This window comes from Rhinopithecus roxellana, chromosome 1 (genome assembly GCF_007565055.1).
Source record: "Rhinopithecus roxellana isolate Shanxi Qingling chromosome 1, ASM756505v1, whole genome shotgun sequence".
In the NCBI taxonomy this organism is placed as follows: domain Eukaryota; kingdom Metazoa; phylum Chordata; class Mammalia; order Primates; family Cercopithecidae; genus Rhinopithecus; species Rhinopithecus roxellana.
In genome coordinates, this window is record NC_044549.1 from 859,568 (window position 1) to 867,046 (window position 7,479).

General features: G+C 46.7%; 1 non-coding gene and 1 pseudogene across 1 annotated transcript; one reads left to right on the forward strand and one right to left on the reverse strand.

Moving 5' to 3' along the window:
* Positions 1-445: 445 nt before the first annotated feature.
* On the reverse strand, positions 446-552 carry LOC115900814. The gene has a single exon (XR_004060465.1). It is a non-coding gene; the product is annotated as a U6 spliceosomal RNA (small nuclear RNA).
* Positions 553-3,540: 2,988 nt separating this feature from the next.
* Positions 3,541-6,909, forward strand: LOC104660741 (annotated as a pseudogene).
* The last annotated feature ends 570 nt before the right edge of the window (positions 6,910-7,479 follow it).

The window sequence follows — 7,479 nt, forward strand, 5'->3', positions numbered from 1 at the left end:
TCCTTTATTAACAGCAGATAAAAATACATATTCAGCATTTATTCTGTGTCCGGCACTGTGTACAGTGGGAGAGGAACAGTTATTGTCTTTAATACTGTTGAACTCTAGAAAGAAAAGCATTGAATGGGTAACCCACTCTCTGTCAGACATTCATTCCCTTCTCATTCTCAGCGAACAAAATTTGTTCCAACTGTCACTTGTAGAAAACCTGAACTGTTTTCAAAGGAACATGTATGGTTTTGTGATTCTTCATTTATGTCTCATTTTCTCCCAGCTTCACTTACAAGTTTTATATATTGGCCAATGACATGTGGTACTGAGACCTGCAAGGCATTAAAGAAAGTGAAAAGTCAAAAATATAAACCTGCTATGAAAAGGTCAGAGGCGAAAAGCTAGATTTAGACATCTAGTGGACCTTGGTTTATTTATTTATTTATTTATTTTTCAAAATATGGAACGCTTCACAAATTTGCGTGTCATCCTTGCGCAGGGGCCATGCTAATCTTCTCTGTATCGTTCCAATTTTAGTATATGTGCTGCCGAAGCGAGCACGACCTTGGTTTATTTAGAGCTTTCCCTGTAATATGTTTAAAACTTTAACAGAATAACATCCCTAAAAGTCAAAATTCCATTTGTGCAATTTACAAAAAGTGAGAAATGGATTTATTACAGTCTGATTTTGGCTGATAAATGTTTCATGGTAGGAAAATATAACTGGGACTCTGAGCAACAGAAATCTGTGAGAAGACCCTCTACAGCAGAAGCCCCCACATTGTTCTTTTCTCCCATCCTACCTCCATGCCCACACCTGCTGCTGTTCATACCAAGAATGAATCTACAAAGTGCAGACAGTATCCTTTTTATGACTTCCCCACAGCTTTCAGAGCTTCCGCAAAGGTTTCATTAGTCTCTTTGAAGTTCAAAATGTGACCCCTAACACATTCTCATATTGAGTTGTAGCTTCCCGATTATTACTAAAGAGGCAGTAGCAATAAAGGGACACAATGTATTACAAGATTTTTCTCAATGTGTCATTGGACTGTGAACTTGGCTCTTGCTTCATTTTAAAGTTTACCAGTGTTGTCTTGTGTACTCTCTGTTCTTGCATCCTCTCTCCCAACCATTTCTAGGAAAACGAATCTCTAAGGAATCATAAAATCATAGAATATTGTAACTAATAGAGACCTGAGAGATTCTGCTTTCTGATCTTTTAATTTTCGAGAAGGAACTAAGACCAAATTTTCTGTAATTTGACAAGCATTCTGACGTAAAAACAGCGTTCATAAGAAGAATAAATGTTACTAGAAGGAGAGTTTCTCGGGCAGAATGACATTCTAGAATGATCTGCAAGTCCCTGAAGGTAATTAGGCAGCTGTTTTATTGCTTAATCCCCATGTCATGTTCAGATTTTCTCTTATTTTAAAAAAGAATGTTGCTCTAAAGAGACAGAGATTATTGTGCACAGTTAAAGAATGGAGATGAGGAATATGGGATCCCTTTTCAGTAATATTATGTGTTTAACTTTTATCTAGGTAGTTTTGAAAGAAAAACAGGTTTAAGTGCATGAAATTATGTATCTATGTCATATGACTTTCTTTTAATATAACTGGTATAAAATTTTCACACAGTGTGATTGCAAGCACTGTGTTTCCTGGGGACATGCATGCATGTGACTATATATTTCAGTGCTTTTACCCATGTATGTACATACATGTGAGCGTTGAATGAGTGCATCTGCCCCTTGGAGGAATTTCACTTCATTCTGACAATAAAATTGCCCGTTTAAAGGGAGGAAAAAGACTAATAGTAACTAAAAGGAAAAATAAAAAGTTAGAGTGACAATTTGTTAGGTGTTTACTATGAGCCAGGCACTGACCTAGTGGCTTTATATGCATCTTGATTAACTTCACCGTGGCACTAATAGGTCAATAGTTTTCTCTTCATCTTCCAGACCAGAAAAGGTTGAGACCTCAGAGAAGTGAAGTGACTTTTCCTGTGTCACATAGATGGCAGTAGTAGAGTATGGATTTCTACCCAAATCCAGTTGGTGGCAAAAAACAAAAAATAGCTAAATGTAAAACAATGTTTATACTGACTAAGTATGTTATATCAATTAACCCATTTTATGATCCCAGAACTCACTAAGGTTGATACTGCTATTCCTGTTTTATATATGCGAAATTGAAAACCATTGAAAGTTTAAGTAACTTGCTGCAGTTAAAATGACACATCTGGGATATAAACCAGTAGCGTGGTTGGACTACATACTTCAAGTCACTTATATACAGTGCTGTCCAAAGTAGGTATCTACCTTTTCCTCTCCTTGTGGAGAGGAAAGAACAGAGAACAGAACATATTCACATTTTGCATGTCATTTTAGATTTAAATTATCTTTAAAATTATATTTTACACAAGGTTAATAATTGTCACTTTGGAAAGTTCTGATGTTTATCATTCCAGAGGCATTCATTTTTTATATTAAGAAAAAAACTACTTTATCATGCATCAGGGGTTCCTCTACACTCAGTAAAGAGATATTGGCATAAGATTTAGAATACATTGTAATTATTCATGTGAATTGGAACATACAGCACTATATCAGCGAGATATTGTCCGATAGACTTCCATAGTGGAAAACAGAAACAATTATGACACATAAAAGAATTTTTTAAGAAGGCAGTCTACAAGAGGCATGGAAGTGCACCAATATGACCTGAAGGACCCAGGCACTGTCTGTATTTTGGCTTCAAGGTGTCCACTGGGAGTTGACCCTTGATTTTTTTAGAAATTTTTTTATTAATTTTAATTGTTGTGGGTACATAGTAGGTATAATATTGTGGGGGTACCTGAGGTGTTTTGATACAGGCGTGTCATGTAAAATACTCACATCATGATTTCCACATTCCAGATGAAAGAGGAAGGTAGGAAAGGCAAGAGTGTGCTCCTCCCAGTTGGGTTAAGTCTCTTTAAGAAGCATCTCTGAAAGTTCCATACACCATTTTTCACTCACTTCTTATTGGCCAGGAAGGAATCATAGTGTAGGACCTAGCTGCAAGGTGAGTTGGGTAATGTAGTATTTTATCTCAGCTCACATGGTGGTTTTACCTCTTTCAATTTCCTATGTATTACAAAAAACAAATATGTAGATAGCTACGGCAGTAGTTCACATCTTTATTTGTGTTATTTTAAAAATAAATAAAGAAGCACATTTTATTTATGTCATCATGTTCTCTTTGAATTTAAAAAGATCCGATTCTCTTATAAAGCAGAAAAACAATGAACTTAAATTTCCTGATGCATAGTGTCGAACAATCACTTCTTACATATTTAATTACAAGCTACAGTCAGTCTTTGGCCATAGGGATCAAAGATGAGTAACAGTTTATCCTTCTCTCAAAAACCTACAAGTTTTTTTGAAGGAGAAAGACGTACAAACTCATTATAATACACAATAGAAAATCTATTTAAGAAGTAATACGCCCGAGGGAATGAAACTAACTCTGACCTCCCGGCTCCACAGGCGGCACGGGCGGCGGCAAAATGGCGGCTCCAGGACCTCGCCTGGCGGCCACGGGGCCCTCCTCAGCGCCGTCTGCACCTCCATCCTATGAAGAGACGGTGCTGTTACCAGTTATTACCCCACGCCTCAGCTCCCACGCCTGGGTGTGAAGAGACGGTGGCTGTTAACGGTTATTACCCCTCGCCTCAGCTCCCACGCCTGGGTGTGAAGAGACGGTGGCTGTTAACAGTTATTACCCCACGCCTCAGCTCCCACGCCTGGGTGTGAAGAGACGGTGCTGTTACCGGTTATTACCTCACGCCTCAGCTCCCACGCCTGGGTGTGAAGAGACGGTGGCTGTTAACGGTTATTACCCCACGCCTCCAGCTCCCACGCCTGGATGTGAAGAGACGGTGCTGTTAACGGTTATTACCCCACGCCTCAGCTCCCACGCCTGAGTGTGAAGAGACGGTGGCTGTTAGTGGTTATTGCCCCTCGCCTCAGCTCCCACGCCCGGGTGTGAAGAGACGGTGGCTGTTACCAGTTATTACCCCACGCCTCAGCTCCCACGCCTGGGTGTGAAGAGACGGTGGCTGTTACCAGTTATTACCCCACGCCTCAGCTCCCACGCCCGGGTGTGAAGAGACGGTGGCTGTTACCAGTTATTACCCCACGCCTCAGCTCCCACGCCTGGGTGTGAAGAGACGGTGGCTGTTAGTGGTTATTACCCCACGCCTAGGCTCCCACGCCCAGGTATGAAGAGACGGTGGCTGTTACCAGTTATTACCCCACGCCTCAGCTCCCACGCCCGGGTGTGAAGAGACGGTGGCTGTTACCAGTTATTACCCCACGCCTCAGCTCCCACGCCTGGGTGTGAAGAGACGGTGGCTGTTACCGGTTATTACCTCACGCCTCAGCTCCCACGCCCGGGTGTGAAGGGACGGTGGCTCTTACTGGTTATTACCCCACGCCTCAGCTCCCACGCCTGGGTGTGAAGAGACGGTGGCTGTTACCAGTTATTACCCCACGCCTCCAGCTCCCACGCCTGGGTGTGAAGAGACGGTGGCTGTTACCGGTTATTACCCCACGCCTCCAGCTCCCACGCCTGGATGTGAAGAGACGGTGCTGTTAACGGTTATTACCCCACGCCTCCAGCTCCCACGCCTGGGTGTGAAGAGACGGTGGCTGTTACCGGTTATTACCCCACGCCTCAGCTCCCATGCCCGGGTGTGAAGAGACGGTGGCTGTTACCGGTTATTACCCCACGCCTCCAGCTCCCACGCCTGGATGTGAAGAGACGGTGCTGTTAACGGTTATTACCCCACGCCTCCAGCTCCCACGCCTGGGTGTGAAGAGACGGTGGCTGTTACCGGTTATTACCCCACGCCTCCAGCTCCCACGCCTGGATGTGAAGAGACGGTGCTGTTAACGGTTATTACCCCACGCCTCCAGCTCCCACGCCTGGGTGTGAAGAGACGGTGGCTGTTACCGGTTATTACCCCACGCCTCAGCTCCCATGCCCGGGTGTGAAGAGACGGTGGCTGTTACCGGTTATTACCCCACGCCTCAGCTCCCACGCCCGGGTGTGAAGAGACGGTGGCTGTTACCAGTTATTACCCCACGCCTCAGCTCCCACGCCCGGGTGTGAAGAGACGGTGGCTGTTAGTGGTTATTGCCCCTCGCCTCAGCTCCCACGCCCGGGTGTGAAGAGACGGTGGCTGTTACCAGTTATTACCCCACGCCTCAGCTCCCACGCCCGGGTGTGAAGAGACGGTGGCTGTTACCAGTTATTACCCCACGCCTCAGCTCCCACGCCTGGGTGTGAAGAGACGGTGGCTGTTACCGGTTATTACCTCACGCCTCAGCTCCCACGCCCGGGTGTGAAGAGACGGTGGCTGTTAACGGTTATTACCCCATGCCTCAGCTCCCATGCCTGAGTGTGAAGAGACGGTGGCTCTTACTGGTTATTACCCCACGCCTAGGCTCCCACGCCTGGGTGTGAAGAGACGGTGGCTGTTAACGGTTATTACCCCACGCCTCCAGCTCCCACGCCTGGATGTGAAGAGACGGTGCTGTTAACGGTTATTACCCCACGCCTCAGCTCCCACGCCTGAGTGTGAAGAGACGGTGGCTGTTAGTGGTTATTGCCCCACGCCTAGGCTCCCACGCCCAGGTATGAAGAGACGGTGGCTGTTACCGGTTATTACCCCACGCCTCCAGCTCCCACGCCTGGGTGTGAAGAGACGGTGGCTGTTACCGGTTATTACCCCATGCCTCAGCTCCCATGCCTGAGTGTGAAGAGACGGTGGCTCTTACTGGTTATTACCCCACGCCTAGGCTCCCACGCCTGGGTGTGAAGAGACGGTGGCTGTTAACGGTTATTACCCCACGCCTCCAGCTCCCACGCCTGGATGTGAAGAGACGGTGCTGTTAACGGTTATTACCCCACGCCTCAGCTCCCACGCCTGAGTGTGAAGAGACGGTGGCTGTTAGTGGTTATTGCCCCACGCCTAGGCTCCCACGCCCAGGTATGAAGAGACGGTGGCTGTTACCGGTTATTACCTCACGCCTCAGCTCCCACGCCCGGGTGTGAAGGGACGGTGGCTCTTACTGGTTATTACCCCAGGCCTCCAGCTCCGATGCCCGGGTATGAAGAGACGGTGGCTCTTACCAGTTATTACCCCCACGCCTCCAGCTCCCATGCCTGGGCCAACTATGGGGCTGGTGACAGGGCCTGGAGGGAAGGGCATGAATCCTGCTTCGTATTTTGCCCAGCCAGCGCCCATCCCCAGTAACAATCCAATCACCGTGCAGATGGTCTATGTGCAGCACCCCATCCCCTTTTTGGACCGCCCTGTCCAAATGCATTGTCCTTCCTGCAACAAGATGATCATGAGTCAGCTGTCCTGTAACGCCGGTGCTCTGACCTGGCTGTCCCGCGGGAGCCTGTGCCTGCTGGGGTGCGTGGCGGGCCTGCTGCTTCATCCCCTTTGCGTGGACGCCCTGCAGGACGTGGACCGTTACTGTCTCAACTGCAGAGCTCTCCTGGGCACCTACAAGCGTTTGTAGGACTCAGCCAGACGTGGGGGGAGCTGGGTGCCGCAGGAAGCCCTTTCCACCTCTCATCAAGCTTCACACCTGGTGGAGGTTCTGCCCTGGTGATCTCACCTCTCCAGGGGGCCCACCTTCATGTCTTCTTTTGGGGGGAAATGTCGCAAAACTAACAAACCTCCAAACCCCAGAAACTGCTGCTTGGAGTCGTGCATAGGACTTGCAAAGACATTCCCCTTGAGTATCAGTTCAACGGTTTCCTGCCTCCCTGTGACCCTGAGTCCTCCCATCTAACTGTGATCATTGCCCTCTCCGAGTATCTTCCAGTGATCTGCCATCAGTGGCTTTTTTTTCCTGCCTCCGTGGGCCTTTCTGGTGGCAGCCTCAAACTGAGAAGCCACAGTTGCCTTATTTTTGAGGCTGTTCTGCCCGGAGCTCAGCTGAACCAGCCTTTAGTGCCTACCGTTATCTTATCCATCTCTTCCCATCCCTGATGATAAAGATCTTGCCTTACAGACTTTACAGGCTTGGCTTTTAGATTCTGTAACTTCAGACTTCATTAGCACACAGATTCACTTTAATTTCCTAATTTTTTTTTTTTTTAAGTACAAAGAGGGGCTATTAACACCCAGTACAGACATATCCATGAGGTCATAAATGCATGCTGGAAAACTAGGGCTGGATTTTATCACTGCCCTGTCTCCCTTTGTTTCTCTGTGCCAGATCTTCAGTGCCTCTTTCCATACAGAGATTTTTTTCTCATAGAGTAATTATATGAACAGTTTTTATGACCTCCTTTTGGTCTGAAATACTTTTGAACAGAATTTCTTTCTTTAAAAAAAAAAAAAAAAAAAAAAAAAAAAAAAAAACAGAGACGGGGTCTTACTGTGTTGCCCAGGCTGGTCTTGAACTCCTAGGCTCAAGTGATC